Source organism: Meriones unguiculatus, chromosome 14 (genome assembly GCF_030254825.1).
Source record: "Meriones unguiculatus strain TT.TT164.6M chromosome 14, Bangor_MerUng_6.1, whole genome shotgun sequence".
Taxonomy (NCBI): domain Eukaryota; kingdom Metazoa; phylum Chordata; class Mammalia; order Rodentia; family Muridae; genus Meriones; species Meriones unguiculatus.
In genome coordinates this window covers 48,693,194-48,710,169 of record NC_083361.1, presented here as the reverse complement: position 1 = coordinate 48,710,169, position 16,976 = coordinate 48,693,194, and the positions used below count along the sequence as shown (strand labels likewise).

Genomic DNA, 16,976 nt, shown 5'->3' with positions numbered 1-16,976 from the left:
GTCCCAACCCAAGCAAGTGACAAGGATACTACCTAATACCATTAGTATGTTGATGTGCATTTGGAAAACCATTAGTTGGGTGAAGTTATTGGACTATGTGACTTTCTTTTGTAGCTACCCTTGAAGCTTCCAATTCTAAATAATATATCCAGAAGTACTAAGAAAAGCCTTCTCCCAGCTCCTTCCCTTATGGACATTCAAGCTCAAAGAATTAAACTCTTCTTTCTGCCCTGACAGGTGTGGAACCCAAAGGAAGATGATAGGGTGTTAGGAGTCTAGACCCCTAGAGCACAAAACAATAACCCTCACAAATTTCATCTATCCTTGATCCTCTGGCGTGGATACTAAGAGAGCAACCCATGCGTTTTCACGTCCTTGTAAGTAGCATGGAAACTTGCAATCTTGCCCTCTAAAATTCAGGTGAATTGCCATAAAGTTTTCGCAGCCCCAAACAGAGCTGACAATGAACCATAATTATTCTTTTTATAAATGACTATGGATTATGTTGAGCCAGAAATCTAGTTGTCCATTGTCGGAAAAAATCAAAACAAAACAAAACAAAACGAAGAATATTTTTGGTATTAAATGCAATGCCTTCCTTCATCTTGGAAACTGGGTGGATTTGAGTTCATTTGAAAAAACATGACATGAGAGGTGATAAGAAGAGAAGGTTCAGGAACCAGGAACACAGAACCCAACTCCTGTCCCTGTCAATGTCCTGTGGGATACCTGGAAATGTATATGGACCAAAATGTAGCTTGGCTTGTGTGTTCCAATTTGTTGTCCAAGGAAATATGGAACGAGCTGGTGGTCATGTGACATACATCACAAAATCCTCCAGAGCATTGACAATTGCAGGACAACTGTAAGGCTCAATACTGGGCACTGTAAGATGGAGAGGAACATACATGGAAGAAAGGAACAGGAGGAGGAATCCTAAAGTAGGGTTAAGAGGAAGAGCATAGAATCAAAACCGCAAATTAGGATGTTTACAAAATCTTATCTAGATAGGAACAAAGTCATTTTGCTTACTTGAATGTTTTCTCTATTCTTACCAAAATCTCTGTTGTAAAGATTAAGTACATAATTTCAGGGAACATTCACAGCTACCCGACTTGGGGCCAGTGACACCGACCAAATGCAATGTTTTGACCTCTATTTTTCTCATATGGTGTCAGAGGGGAAAGGCTCTTCAATCCTGTCACTGTGTTTCCCCACCTCCTTTGACAGAATGAGCTACATGCCTCCTGCACAGTTTTGAACTACCTTTCTCAAGGCCCAGGAGTCTAGCTCTCTGGGGTTTCACTTGGTAGGTGAAAACTCATGTGTTGAGCGAAGGCCTTTCTGGATCTATGATGACAACAGTTATCTGAGGACGTTGACTGACTTGAGCAGATGTAATCTGAGGTCCAGATATGAGGACCTCGTGAGACCCATGAGGATTTCAGAGCCTGCCTGGCACTCTTCCTCTTCAAAGAGGATGAGAACTGTGCAGTTTGGCATCAGATTCTGAGATTTTTCGAAAAAGGCCTCATAACAGTACCCATACTTGGTTTGATACTTTCTTCATTGCTTTCTATTTTCAAAGAGATTGAAATGATTCAAAGTGATAGGGAGACAGCCTTTACTATAGGAGTAGGCACATATATCAGGTAGAGATGACTGTAGGTGCAAATGATATACTCAAAAAATATCTAAGAACTGATGAATTCGAACGTGGTGCTCATTCCTAGTCTCGGTCGATGTACCCTTGCACATATGTGGTAAAGTGTCAGGAGCGGCTTTTATGGCTCATGCCAGTAGTCCTAAGAATATTGGAGGAAAATGACGGCCCTCGCCCTTTACCCAAAGTTGTGTAAAGGCTGACGTATAACAAATAATTCCAGGATCATTCAATTTAGATAGAGGGAAAATTGAAATGGTCTTTCCTGTTGGAGGCTGGGTAAATTCTAGATAATAATGGCTAGGTGATAAGCCAGGGCACCTGTTTGAGACATTCCCTAGTTTTATTGGTGTTCTTCAATTATGTCTTAGCTGCCAAAATCTTCCAGAGCATGTTTTGTTTACCTATCTCTCTCTCTCGCATGGAAACCATCTCAGTTGATCCATCATGGAAATGACAATTGGGCTTTGCTTTCTGTTATTTCTTGTTGTTGTTTCTGTTTTCCACCTGCGTACATTCTTCCTCTTAGTGCAGCTCTCACACAGATGCACATCATCTCTTCTAACAAAATTTGCGTGTTACCCAAGATCTATGAAAACAACTATTCCTTTAAAAAACAAGGAAAGATATTTCTAAAGAACATGTTGCTAGCTGGTAGACCCACAGTCCTGATAATGGAGCAGACACGCTAACTCTCCAATGAAACAAGAACGAACCACACACTGAATCTTCTTAATATCCTCATGATGAACATAATTAATTCAGAACTGACACACACATACACACACAGATATATATATATATATATATATATATATATATATATATATATATATATCTTACTACTAACAGACATTTAGGAAGCAGGAGGATAGGACTCTTGGTAACTCTTGCTGGATACACAATTTCTACAACCATGGTTGAAACTTGAATATCCAATCAAGGACATCATGTAATCTCAGATGTGTAGTACAACATACTCTATTAAAAAGCAACCCATGAGTATTTGACAACAGGCTAGTCAGTTAGTGCGTACAAAACATCTTCTTTTCATCAGATTTAACCTGAAGCATGGTAGATGATTCCAACGCTCTTCCAAGTGGAAGACTTGAGTTCCAAGAATAGAGACATGGTAACATACATGTAGACAAAAAGGCACCTTTGGATTCCCCTCTCTTCCAAGATGAGGTTGCATGGCATGGAAGAAATCTAAAGTTAATTATGGAATACTCTGTTGGATAAACAAGGAAAGAATTCCATGCACAGAGTATAAATTTCAATGACACCCTGAAATCTCAAAGATACCATAGGGCTTACTGACTTTCACCTCTTTGCTACTTGTTCGTTTTTACTTTGAGAAACGAGGAGGAGTTAAGAATGAACAAACTGCAATGCTATAGGCAGTGCCTCTTCTTTGCTTTGTTGAACTTCCTTGCTGCCCACTGAGAGGCGTCCACACTGTGTCTGCTGGCACTGGCAAAGATGCTCTCACAGACAGCTTTTGAGGAAGCCATCAGAAGAAGAAAATTTTTGCCCCAGTGGCTAAAATCTGAGGGGATTGGAAGGGAGGAAATGAATTCAATAGTTGGTTCTGGGAAATACTGAAGAGCTGGCAGACTTGAAGGTCGGGACACTTTAGAAAGTCAAGGTTGCCTAGACGCATTTCCTTTTCTGATAACCTTCATACTTATTATGTTGCAGGCTAAAACTTGGAGAGGTTCTTCCCTTCTGGCAGGACAGGTAAGCAGTGACGCTGCTTCCCATGGTGTCTTTTGTTTGTAGGCAGGCTGCAGTCTCGGCTGACTAAATATTTACCTACTGTGTACCTCTAGAGATGAGAATCATTTGACGTCCCTCTTATGGCTAAACAACCTAGGCTTCATCTTGCCTCTTGCTGGTGGAACACTTGTTATGGCCCTGGCATTGTAGGGGACTTAGCTAGGTAGTCCCAACCCAAGCAAGTGACAAGGATACTACCTAATACCATTAGTATGTTGATGTGCATTTGGAAAACCATTAGTTGGGTGAAGTATTGGACTATGTGACTTTCTTTTGTAGCTACCCTTGAAGCTTCCAATTCTAAATAATATATCCAGAAGTACTAAGAAAAGCCTTCTCACAGCTCCTTCCCTTATGGACATTCAAGCTCAAAGAATTAAACTCTTCTTTCTGCCCTGACAGGTGTGGAACCCAAAGGAAGATGATAGGGTGCTAGGAGTCTAGACCCCTAGAGCACAGAACAATAATCCTCACAAATTTCATCTATCCTTGATCCTCTGGCGTGGATACTAAGAGAGCAACCCATGCGTTTTCACGTCCTTGTAAGTAGCATGGAAACTTGCAATCTTGCCCTCTAAAATTCAGGTGAATTGCCATAAAGTTTTCGCAGCCCCAAACAGAGCTGACAATGAACCATAATTATTCTTTTTATAAATGATTATGGATTATGTTGAGCCAGAAATCTAGTTTTCCATTGTCGGAAAAATCAAAACAAAACAAAACAAAACGAAGAATATTTTTGGTATTAAATGCAATGCCTTCCTTCATCTTGGAAACTGGGTGGATTTGAGTTCATTTGAAGAAACATGACATGAGAGGTGATAAGAAGAGAAGGTTCAGGAATCAGGAACACAGAACCCAACTCCTGTCCCTGTCAATGTCCTGTGGGATACCTGGAAATGTATATGGACCAAAATGTAGCTTGGCTTGTGTGTTCCAATTTGTTGTCCAAGGAAATATGGAACGAGCTGGTGGTCATGTGACATACATCACAAAATCCTCCAGAGCATTGACAATTGCAGGACAACTGGAAGGCTCAATACTGGGCACTGTAAGATGGAGAGGAACATACATGGAAGAAAGGAACAGGAGGAGGAATCCTAAAGTAGGGTTAAGAGGAAGAGCATAGAATCAAAACCGCAAATTAGGATGTTGACAAAATCTTATCTAGATAGGAACAAAGTCATTTTGCTTACTTGAATGTTTTCTCTATTCTTACCAAAATCTCTGTTGTAAAGATTAAGTACATAATTTCAGGGAACATTCACAGCTACCCGACTTGGGGCCAGTGACACCGACCAAATGCAATGTTTTGACCTCTATTTTTCTCATAAGGTGTCAGAGGGGAAAGGCTCTTCAATCCTGTCACTGTGTTTCCCCACCACCTTTGACAGAATGAGCTACATGCCTCCTGCACAGTTTTGAACTTTCTTGTCAAGGCCCAGAAGTCTAGCTCTCTGGGGTTTCACTTGGTAGGTGAAAACTCATGTGTTGAGCGAAGGCCTTTCTGGATCTATGATGACAACAGGTATCTGAGGACGTTGACTGACTTGAGCAGATGTAATCTGAGGTCCAGATATGAGGACCTCGTGAGACCCATGAGGATTTCAGAGCCTTCCTGGCACTCTTCCCTCTTCAGAGAGGATGAGAACTGTGCAGTTTGGCATCAGATTCTGAGATTTTTCGAAAAAGGCCTCATAACAGTACCCATACTTGGTTTGATACTTTCTTCATTGCTTTCTATTTTCAAAGAGATTGAAATGATTCCAAGTGATAGGGAGACAGCCTTTACTATAGGAGTAGGCACATATATCAGGTAGAGATGACTGTAGGTGCAAATGATATACTCAAAAAATATCTAAGAACTGATGAATTCGAACGTGGTGCTCATTCCTAGTCTCGGTCGATGTACCCTTGCACATATGTGGTAAAGTGTCAGGAGCGGATTTTATGGCTCATGCCAGTAGTCCCAAGAATATTGGAGGACAATGACTGCCCTCGCCCTTTACCCAAAGTTGTGTAAAGGCTGACGTATAACAAATAATTCCAGGATCATTCAATTTAAATAGAGGGAAAATTGAAATGGTCTTTCCTGTTTGAGGCTTGGTAAATTCTAGATAATAATGGCTAGGTGATAAGCCAGGGCACCTGTTTGAGACATTCAATAGTTTTATTGTTGTTCTTCAATTCTGTCTTAGCTGCCAAAATCTTCCAGAGCATGTTGTGTTTACCTATCTCTCTCTGTCGCATGGAAACCATCTCAGTTGATCCATCATGGAAATGACAATTGGGCTTTGCTTTCTGTTATTTCTTGTTGTTGTTTCTGTTTTCCACCTGTGTACATTCTTCCTCTTATTGCAGCTCTCACACAGATGCACATCATCTCTTCTAACAAAATTTGCGTGTTACCCAAGATCTATGAAAACAACTATTCCTTTAAAAAACAAGGAAAGATATTTCTAAAGAACATGTTGCTAGCTGGTAGACCCACAGTCCTGATAATGGAGCAGACACGCTAACTCTCCAATGAAACAAGAAAGAACTACACACTGAATCTTCTTAATATCCTCATGATGAACATAATTAATTCAGAACTGACACACACACACACACACACACACATATATATATATATATATATATATATATATATATATATTACTACTAACAGACTTTTAGGAAGCAGGAGGATAGGACTCTTGGTAACTCTTGCTGGATACACAATTTCTACAACCATGGTTGAAACTTGAATATCCAATCAAGGAAATCATGTAATCTCAGATGTGTAGTACAACATATTCTATTAAAAAGCAACCCATGAGTATTTGACCACAGGCTAGTCAGTTAGTGCATACAAAACATCTTCTTTTCATCAGATTTAACCTGAAGCATGGTAGATGATTCCAACGCTCTTCCAAGTGGAAGACTTGAGTTCCGTGAATCGAGACATGGTAACATACATGTAGACAAAAAGGCACCTTTGGATTACCCTCTCATCCAAGATGAGGTTGCATGGCATGGAAGAAATCTATAGTAAATTATGGAATACTCTGTTGGATAAACAATGAAAGAATTCCATGCACAGAGGATAAATTTCAATGACACCCTGAAATCTCAAAGATACCATAGGGCTTACTGACTTTCACCTCTGTGCAACTTGTTCGTTTTGACTTTGAGAAACGAGGAGGAGTTAAGAATGACCATACTGCAATGCTATAGGCAGTGCCTCTTCTTTGCTTTGTTGAACTTCCTTGCTGCCCACTGAGAGGCATCCATACTGTGTCTGCTGGCACTCGCAAAGATGCTCTCACAGACAGCTTTTGAGGAAGCCATCAGAAGAAGAGAAATTTTTGCCACAGTGGCTAAAATCTGAGGGGATTGGAAGGGAGGAAATGAATTCAATAGTTGGTTCTGGGAAATACTGAAGAGCTGGCAGACTTGAAGGTCGGGACACTTTAGAAAGTCAAGGTTGCCTAGACGCATTTCCTTTTCTGATAACCTTCATACTTATTATGTTGCAGGCTAAAACTTGGAGAGGTTCTTCCCTTCTGGCAGGACAGGTAAGCAGTGACGCTGCTTCCCATGGTGTCTTTTGTTTGTAGGCAGGCTGCAGTCTCGGCTGACTAAATATTTACCTACTGTGTACCTCTAGAGATGAGAATCATTTGACGTCCCTCTTATGGCTAAACAACCTAGGCTTCATCTTGCCTCTTGCTGGTGGAACACTTGTTATGGCCCTGGCATTGTAGGGGACTTAGCTAGGTAGTCCCAACCCAAGCAAGTGACAAGGATACTACCTAATACCATTAGTATGTTGATGTGCATTTGGAAAACCATTAGTTGGGTGAAGTATTGGACTATGTGACTTTCTTTTGTAGCTACCCTTGAAGCTTCCAATTCTAAATAATATATCCAGAAGTACTAAGAAAAGCCTTCTCACAGCTCCTTCCCTTATGGACATTCAAGCTCAAAGAATTAAACTCTTCTTTCTGCCCTGACAGGTGTGGAACCCAAAGGAAGATGATAGGGTGCTAGGAGTCTAGACCCCTAGAGCACAGAACAATAATCCTCACAAATTTCATCTATCCTTGATCCTCTGGCGTGGATACTAAGAGAGCAACCCATGCGTTTTCACGTCCTTGTAAGTAGCATGGAAACTTGCAATCTTGCCCTCTAAAATTCAGGTGAATTGCCATAAAGTTTTCGCAGCCCCAAACAGAGCTGACAATGAACCATAATTATTCTTTTTATAAATGATTATGGATTATGTTGAGCCAGAAATCTAGTTTTCCATTGTCGGAAAAATCAAAACAAAACAAAACAAAACGAAGAATATTTTTGGTATTAAATGCAATGCCTTCCTTCATCTTGGAAACTGGGTGGATTTGAGTTCATTTGAAGAAACATGACATGAGAGGTGATAAGAAGAGAAGGTTCAGGAATCAGGAACACAGAACCCAACTCCTGTCCCTGTCAATGTCCTGTGGGATACCTGGAAATGTATATGGACCAAAATGTAGCTTGGCTTGTGTGTTCCAATTTGTTGTCCAAGGAAATATGGAACGAGCTGGTGGTCATGTGACATACATCACAAAATCCTCCAGAGCATTGACAATTGCAGGACAACTGGAAGGCTCAATACTGGGCACTGTAAGATGGAGAGGAACATACATGGAAGAAAGGAACAGGAGGAGGAATCCTAAAGTAGGGTTAAGAGGAAGAGCATAGAATCAAAACCGCAAATTAGGATGTTGACAAAATCTTATCTAGATAGGAACAAAGTCATTTTGCTTACTTGAATGTTTTCTCTATTCTTACCAAAATCTCTGTTGTAAAGATTAAGTACATAATTTCAGGGAACATTCACAGCTACCCGACTTGGGGCCAGTGACACCGACCAAATGCAATGTTTTGACCTCTATTTTTCTCATAAGGTGTCAGAGGGGAAAGGCTCTTCAATCCTGTCACTCTGTTTCCCCACCACCTTTGACAGAATGAGCTACATGCCTCCTGCACAGTTTTGAACTTTCTTGTCAAGGCCCAGAAGTCTAGCTCTCTGGGGTTTCACTTGGTAGGTGAAAACTCATGTGTTGAGCGAAGGCCTTTCTGGATCTATGATGACAACAGGTATCTGAGGACGTTGACTGACTTGAGCAGATGTAATCTGAGGTCCAGATATGAGGACCTCGTGAGACCCATGAGGATTTCAGAGCCTTCCTGGCACTCTTCCCTCTTCAGAGAGGATGAGAACTGTGCAGTTTGGCATCAGATTCTGAGATTTTTCGAAAAAGGCCTCATAACAGTACCCATACTTGGTTTGATACTTTCTTCATTGCTTTCTATTTTCAAAGAGATTGAAATGATTCCAAGTGATAGGGAGACAGCCTTTACTATAGGAGTAGGCACATATATCAGGTAGAGATGACTGTAGGTGCAAATGATATACTCAAAAAATATCTAAGAACTGATGAATTCGAACGTGGTGCTCATTCCTAGTCTCGGTCGATGTACCCTTGCACATATGTGGTAAAGTGTCAGGAGCGGATTTTATGGCTCATGCCAGTAGTCCCAAGAATATTGGAGGACAATGACTGCCCTCGCCCTTTACCCAAAGTTGTGTAAAGGCTGACGTATAACAAATAATTCCAGGATCATTCAATTTAAATAGAGGGAAAATTGAAATGGTCTTTCCTGTTTGAGGCTTGGTAAATTCTAGATAATAATGGCTAGGTGATAAGCCAGGGCACCTGTTTGAGACATTCAATAGTTTTATTGTTGTTCTTCAATTCTGTCTTAGCTGCCAAAATCTTCCAGAGCATGTTGTGTTTACCTATCTCTCTCTGTCGCATGGAAACCATCTCAGTTGATCCATCATGGAAATGACAATTGGGCTTTGCTTTCTGTTATTTCTTGTTGTTGTTTCTGTTTTCCACCTGTGTACATTCTTCCTCTTATTGCAGCTCTCACACAGATGCACATCATCTCTTCTAACAAAATTTGCGTGTTACCCAAGATCTATGAAAACAACTATTCCTTTAAAAAACAAGGAAAGATATTTCTAAAGAACATGTTGCTAGCTGGTAGACCCACAGTCCTGATAATGGAGCAGACACGCTAACTCTCCAATGAAACAAGAAAGAACTACACACTGAATCTTCTTAATATCCTCATGATGAACATAATTAATTCAGAACTGACACACACACACACACACACACACACACATATATATATATATATATATATATATATATATTACTACTAACAGACTTTTAGGAAGCAGGAGGATAGGACTCTTGGTAACTCTTGCTGGATACACAATTTCTACAACCATGGTTGAAACTTGAATATCCAATCAAGGAAATCATGTAATCTCAGATGTGTAGTACAACATATTCTATTAAAAAGCAACCCATGAGTATTTGACCACAGGCTAGTCAGTTAGTGCATACAAAACATCTTCTTTTCATCAGATTTAACCTGAAGCATGGTAGATGATTCCAACGCTCTTCCAAGTGGAAGACTTGAGTTCCGTGAATCGAGACATGGTAACATACATGTAGACAAAAAGGCACCTTTGGATTACCCTCTCATCCAAGATGAGGTTGCATGGCATGGAAGAAATCTATAGTAAATTATGGAATACTCTGTTGGATAAACAATGAAAGAATTCCATGCACAGAGGATAAATTTCAATGACACCCTGAAATCTCAAAGATACCATAGGGCTTACTGACTTTCACCTCTGTGCAACTTGTTCGTTTTGACTTTGAGAAACGAGGAGGAGTTAAGAATGACCATACTGCAATGCTATAGGCAGTGCCTCTTCTTTGCTTTGTTGAACTTCCTTGCTGCCCACTGAGAGGCATCCATACTGTGTCTGCTGGCACTCGCAAAGATGCTCTCACAGACAGCTTTTGAGGAAGCCATCAGAAGAAGAGAAATTTTTGCCACAGTGGCTAAAATCTGAGGGGATTGGAAGGGAGGAAATGAATTCAATAGTTGGTTCTGGGAAATACTGAACGGCTGGCAGACTTGAAGGTCGGGAAACTTTAGAAAGTCAAGGTTGCCTAGACGCATTTCCTTTTCTGATAACCTTCATACTTATTATGTTGCAGGTTAAAACTTGGAGAGGTGCTTCCCTTCTGGCAGGACAGGTAAGCAGTGACGCTGCTTCCCATGGTGTCTTTTGTTTGTAGGCAGGCTGCAGTCTCGGCTGACTAAATATTTACCTACTGTGTACCTCTAGAGATGAGAATCATTTGACTTCCTGCTTATGGCTAAACAACCTAGGCTTCATCTTGCCTCTTGCTGGTGGAACACTTGTTATGGCCTTTGCATTGTAGGGGACTTAGCTAGGTAGTCCCAACCCAAGCAAGGATACTACCTATTACCATTAGCATGTTGAGGTGCATTTGGAAAACCAACAGTTGGGTGAAGTTATTGGCATATTTTACTTTCTTTTGAAGCTACCATTGAAGCTTCCAATTCTAAATAATATATCCAGAAATACTAAGAAAAGTCTTTTCCCAGCTCCTTCCCTTATCGACATTCAAGCTCAAAGAATTAAACTCTTATTTCTGCCCTGGCAGGTTGGAACTCAAAGGAAGATGATAGGGTGTTAGGAGTCTAGCCCCCTAGAGCACAGAACAATAACCCTCACAAATTTCATCTATCCTTGTTCCTCTGGCGTGGATACTAAGAGAGCGACCAATGTATTTTCAAGTCCTTGTAAGTAGCATGGAAACTTGCAATCTTGCCCTCTAAAATTCAGGTGAATTGCCGTAAAGTTTTCGTAGCCCCAAACAGAGCTGATAATGAACCATAATTATTCTTTTTATAAATGATTATGGATTATGTTGAGCCAGAAATCTAGTTTTCCATTGTCAGAAAAAAACAAAACAAAACAAAACTAAGAATATTTTTGGTATTAAAGGCAATGCCTTCCTTCATCTTGGAAACTGGGTGGTTTTGAGTTCATTTGAAGAAACATGACATGAGAGGTGATAAGAAGAGCAGGTTCAGGAATCAGGCACACAGAATCCAACTCCTGTCCCTGTCAATGTCCTTTGGGATACCTGGTGATATATATGGATCAAAATGTAGCTTGGTTTCTCTGTTCCAGTTTGTGTCCAAGGAAATATGGAACGAGCTGGTGGTCATGTGACATACATCACAAAATCCTCCAGAGCATTGACAATTGCAGGACAACTGGATGGCTCAATACTGGGCACTGAAAGATAGAGAGGAACATACATGGAAGACAGGGAACAGGAGGAAGAATCCTAAAGGAGGGTAAAGAGGAAGAGAATAGAATCAAAACCGCAAATTAGGATGTTGAAAAAATCTTATCTAGATAGGAACAAAGTCATTTTGCTTACTTGAATGTTTTCTCTATTCTTGCCAAAATCTCTGTTGTAAAGGTTAAGTACAGAAGTTCAGGGAACATTGAGAGGCACCCGATTTGGGGGCAGTGACACCCACCGAATGCAATGTTTTGACCTCTATTTTTCTCATATGGGGTCAAAGGGGAAAGGCTCTTTAATCCTGTCCTCTGTGTTTCCCCACCACCTTTGATAGAATGAGCTACATGCCTCCTGCTCAGTTTTGAACTTCCTTGTCAAGGCCCAGGAGTCTAGCTCTCTGGGGTTTCATTTGGTAGGTGAAAACTCATGTGTTTATCAAAGGCCTTTCTGGATCTATGATGACAACAGGTATCTGAGGACGTTGACTGACTTGAACAGATGCGATATGAGGTCCAGATATGAGGTCCGTGTGAGACCCATGAGGATTTCAGAGTCTGCCTGGCACTCTTCCCTCTTCAGAGAGGATGAGAACTGTGCAGTTTGGCATCAGATTCTGAGATTTTTCGAAAAAGGCCTCATAACAGTACCCATACATGGTTTGAAACATTCTTCATTGCGTTCTATTTTCCAAGAGATTGAAATGATTTCAAGTGATAGGGAGAGAGCCTTTACTATAGGAGTAGGCACATATATCAGGTAGAGATGACTGTAGGTGCAAATGACGTACTCAAAAACTATCTAGGAACTGATGAATTCGAACGTGCTGCTCATTCCTAGTCTCGGTCGATGTACCCTTGCACATATGTAGTAAAGTGTCAGGAGGGGATGTTATGGATCATGCCAGTAGTCCCAAGAATATTGGAGGACAATAACTGCCCTCGCCATTTACCCAAAGTTGTGTAAAGGCTGACGTATAACAAATAATTCCAGGACCATTCAATTTATATAGAGGGAAATTTGAAATGATCTTTCCTGTTGGAGCCTAGGTAAATTCTAGATAATAATGGCTAGGTGATAAGCCAGGGCACCTGTTTGAGACATTCCCTAGTTTTATTGGTGTTCATCAAGTATGTCTTAGCTGCCAAAATATTCCAGAGCATGTTGTGTTTACCTATCTCTCTCTCGCATGGAAACCCTCTCAGTTGATCCATCATGAGAAATGACAATTGGGCTTTGCTTTCTGTTATTCGTTGTTTTTGTTTCTATTTTCCTCCTTGGTACATTCATCCTCTTATTGCTGCACTCACACAGATGCAAATCATCTCTTTTAACAAAATTTGCGTGTTACCCAATATCTATGAAAACAACTATTCCTTTAAAAAACAAAGGAAAGATACGTCTATAGAACATGTTGCTAGCTGGTAGACCCACAGTCCTGATAATGGAGCAGACACACTAACTCTCCAATGAAACAAGAAAGAACCACACACTGAATCTTCTTAATATCCTCATGATGAACACAATTAATTCAGAACTGACACACACACACACACACATATATATAAATATATATATATATACATATATATATCTTACTACTAACAGACTTTTAGGAAGCAGGAGCATAGGACTTTTGGTAACACTTGCTGGATACACAATTTCTAAAGCCATGGTTGACGCTTGAATATCCAATCAAGGACATCATGTAATCTCAGATTTGTAGTACAACATACTCGATAAAAAGCAACCCATGAGTATTTGACCACGGGCTAGTCAGTTAGTGAGTAGAAAACATCTTCTTTTCATCAGATTTAACCTGAAGCATGGTAGATGATTCCAACTCTCTTCCAAGTGGAATACTTGAGTTCCATGAATCGATACATGGTAACATACATATAGACAAAAAGGCACCTTTGGAATCCCCTCTCTTCCAAGATGAGGTTGCATGGCAGGGAAGAAATCTAAAGTCAATTATGGAACACTCTGTTGGATAAACATGAGAGAATTCCATGCACAGAGGACAAATTTCAATGACACCCTGAAATCTCAAAGATACCATAGGGCTTACTGACTTTCACCTCTGTGCAACTTGTTCATTTTGACTTTGAGAAACCAGGAGTTAAGAATGACCATACTGTACAGTATGACTCATGGCTAATGCCCTGGTGGTAGCTCCAACAGCTGTCAATGAGATGGTAGTAACAATGGTGGCTGTAGTTCCAAGATCCCTTTTCTGTCTGAAGAGAGTCATAGCGTGAGGGGCATCAATGGGCACAGGCACCCAGCGAGGCATGCGAGTAACCAGGGCATACCTAAATTTACTAGCATTCCAGCATTGGGCAAAAAAGCAAGTATCATTACCACAATTACTTGACTCTATCTGGCTAATAATGAATAAAAATGGGGGATATAGACAAACAGGTGTGGGCTTATAGGAAATATTATGAGAAGCCTTAACCCCTCGTTGGAACATCCTGCGTCAGTTCTAGAACTAGCAGTGGTGGTGTCCGAGGTCTGAGTAAGTTCAGGAGACCATTGCCCCCAGGGGCGAGACGTGCTCCATGCCAATTGACTAACTCCATGTTTTCCTCCAATTTTGAAATTCATTTAAGGTTATTAAATTATTTTTTTCCTTTTTTCTTAAATTTTTCATCAATTACACTTTATTCATTCTGCATCCCCCCATTAGCCCCTCCCTCCTCTCCTCCCAATCCCACCCTCCCTCCTCCCTCTGCTTGCATGCCACTCCCCAAGTCCACTAATAGGGGAGGATCTCCTCTCCTTTCTTATTGTAGTCTGTCAGTTCAGACCCTGAATAATCATTAAGCCAATGTAGCTGATGCCTTTGTTGTACATAAAGGAATTAATGCTCAACTAAAAGGAAGCTTGATGGTGTTCAATCAGAGGATTGACCTCTTGTAGGAGCAAATAGATACCCTATGGCAAATCGCTCAACCTGGCTGTCAATGAAAGTATGCTGGACTTTGTGTCACTAGCATACAACATGAGAATTTTTCCTGTGCTGCAAATCTGTCTAAACAATTGTCGAGCTATATTTTAGATAATTGGACTGGAGAATTCGATACTACGATGGAGCAGCTGAGAGTGGCCATTGTCACAGTAAATTCTACCAGAGTGGACGCAGGACTAGCCACAGGATTATCAACATGGATTGCTGCAGCAATGAACCATCTGAAGGAATGGGCGGGCATGGGAGTGTTAGCAGGCCTTCTGGTGTTGGTCTCCTTGGTTTGCCTGTGGTATATATGCAAGATTAGAGTCTCACAACAGTGTGTTGCAGCCATGATCATTCAGGCCTTTACAGCCATGAAGCAGGACATTCCCCCAAGCATGGTTGGATACCATAAAAAGCTAAAATGATAAGCTCAGGATGCGAGGCTAAGCACTGCACTCAGGGTCAGCCGCTTTGGACCCAGAGAAGAGCATGTCTGATTGGATGCAGGTTGATGCCCCAGGTCCCGCCTCTGAGAAAAAGGTATCGGACGGGTCTGATGCTCTTTGGGTGGATGACACCTAAATGAACATCTGTACAAAGTCCCAATTTATTTCTAATATCAGAGATCAGACCTCTACTCTTGCCTGATGCGTCTAAAACAAAAAGGGGGAACTGTAGAGAGCTGCGGAATGCTATGCCTTAAAGATGGAGCTGGTTTCCGCCTTTCACCTTCCTGATGGTGAGTGCTCTCTGTCACGAACAACTCCACATTTGGCTAAGGCCGAGGATCTGGCTTGCTTCCATGTATGTGGACCTATCTGCATTGCCCCCGTGGCACGCCTGGGTTGGCTACCCAGAGGCTATTTAAGCTGTGGGCTGACTTTCCCCAGGGCCCGAGGATTCTTCAATGTTCCTGAATAAACAGCATTGAAAAAAAAAAAAAAAAGAATGACCATACTGCAATGCTATAGGCAGTGCCTCTTCTTTGCTTTGTCCAACTTCCCTGCTGCCCACTGAGAGGCGTCCACACTGTGTCTGCTGGCACTGGCAAAGATGCTCTCACAGACAGCTTCTGAGGAAGTCATCAGAAGAAGAGAAATCCTTGCCACAGTGGCTAAAATCTGAGGGGATTGGAAGGGAGGAAATGAATTCAATAGTTGGTTCTGGGAAAGACTGAAGTGCTGGCAGACTTGAAGGTCGGGACACTTTAGAAAGTCAAGGTTGCCTAGACGCATTTCCTTTTCTGATAACCTTCATACTTATTATGTTGCAGGCTAAAACTTGGAGAGGTGCTTCCCTTCTGGCAGGACAGGTAAGTGACGCTGCTTCCCATTGTGTCTTTTGTTTGTAGGCAGGCTGCATTCTCGCCTGACTAAATATTTACCTACTGTGTACCACAAGAGATGAGAATTATTTAACGTCCCTCTCATGGCTAAACAACCTAGGCTTCGTCTTGCCTATTGATGGTGGAACACTTGCTATGGCCCTGGCATTGTAGGGGACTTAGCTAGGTAGTCCCACCCCAAGCAAGTGACAAGGATATTACCTAATACCATTAGTATTTTGAGGTGCATTTGGAAAACCAACAGTTGGGTAAAGTTATTGGCATATTTGACTTTCTTTTGAAGCTACCATTGAAGCTTCCAATTCTAAAAAATATATCCAGAAGGACTAAGAAAAGCTTTCTCCCAGCTCCTTCCCTTATCGACATTCAAGCTCAAAGAATTAAACTCTTATTTCTGCCCTGACAGGTGTGGAACCCAAAGGAAGATGATAGGGTGTTAGGAGTCTAGACCCCTAGAGCACAGAACAATAACCCTCACAAATTTCATCTATCCTTGATCCTCTGGCGTGGATACTAAGAGAGCCACCCATGCGTTTTCACTTCCTTGTAAGTAGCATGGAAACATGCAATCTTGCCCTCTAAAATTCAGGTGAATTGCCATAAAGTTTTCAAAAACCCAAACAGAGCTGACAATGAACCATATTTATTCTTTTTATAAATGATTATGGATTATGTTGAGCCAGAAATCTAGTTCTGTCCATTGTCAGAACAAAACAAAACTAAGAATATTTTTGGTATTAAATGCAATGCCTTCCTTCATCTTGGAAACTGGGTGGGGTTGAGTTCATTTGAAGAAACATGACATGAGAGGTGATACGAAGAGAAGGTTCAGGAATCAGGCACACAGAACCCAACTCCTGTCCCTGTCAATGTCCTGTGGGATACCTGGTGATGTATATGGACCAAAATGTAGCTTGGCCTGTGTGTTGCTTTTTGTTGTCCAAGGAAATATGGAAGGAGCTGGTGGTCATGCGACATACATCACAA

General features: G+C 41.2%; 4 non-coding genes across 4 annotated transcripts; all 4 read left to right on the top strand.

Annotated features, from left to right (window-relative positions):
• The first annotated feature begins 1,346 nt into the window (after positions 1-1,346).
• LOC132647590 (small nucleolar RNA SNORD109A) lies at positions 1,347-1,411 on the top strand. Its single transcript, XR_009585937.1, has one exon. It is a non-coding gene; the product is annotated as a small nucleolar RNA SNORD109A (small nucleolar RNA).
• Positions 1,412-4,951: 3,540 nt separating this feature from the next.
• LOC132647633 (small nucleolar RNA SNORD109A) lies at positions 4,952-5,016 on the top strand. Its single transcript, XR_009585979.1, has one exon. It is a non-coding gene; the product is annotated as a small nucleolar RNA SNORD109A (small nucleolar RNA).
• A 3,534-nt stretch (positions 5,017-8,550) lies between these two features.
• On the top strand, positions 8,551-8,615 carry LOC132647632 (small nucleolar RNA SNORD109A). The gene has a single exon (XR_009585978.1). It is a non-coding gene; the product is annotated as a small nucleolar RNA SNORD109A (small nucleolar RNA).
• Positions 8,616-12,137: 3,522 nt separating this feature from the next.
• LOC132647363 (small nucleolar RNA SNORD109A) lies at positions 12,138-12,202 on the top strand. Its single transcript, XR_009585731.1, has one exon. It is a non-coding gene; the product is annotated as a small nucleolar RNA SNORD109A (small nucleolar RNA).
• Positions 12,203-16,976: the final 4,774 nt, after the last annotated feature.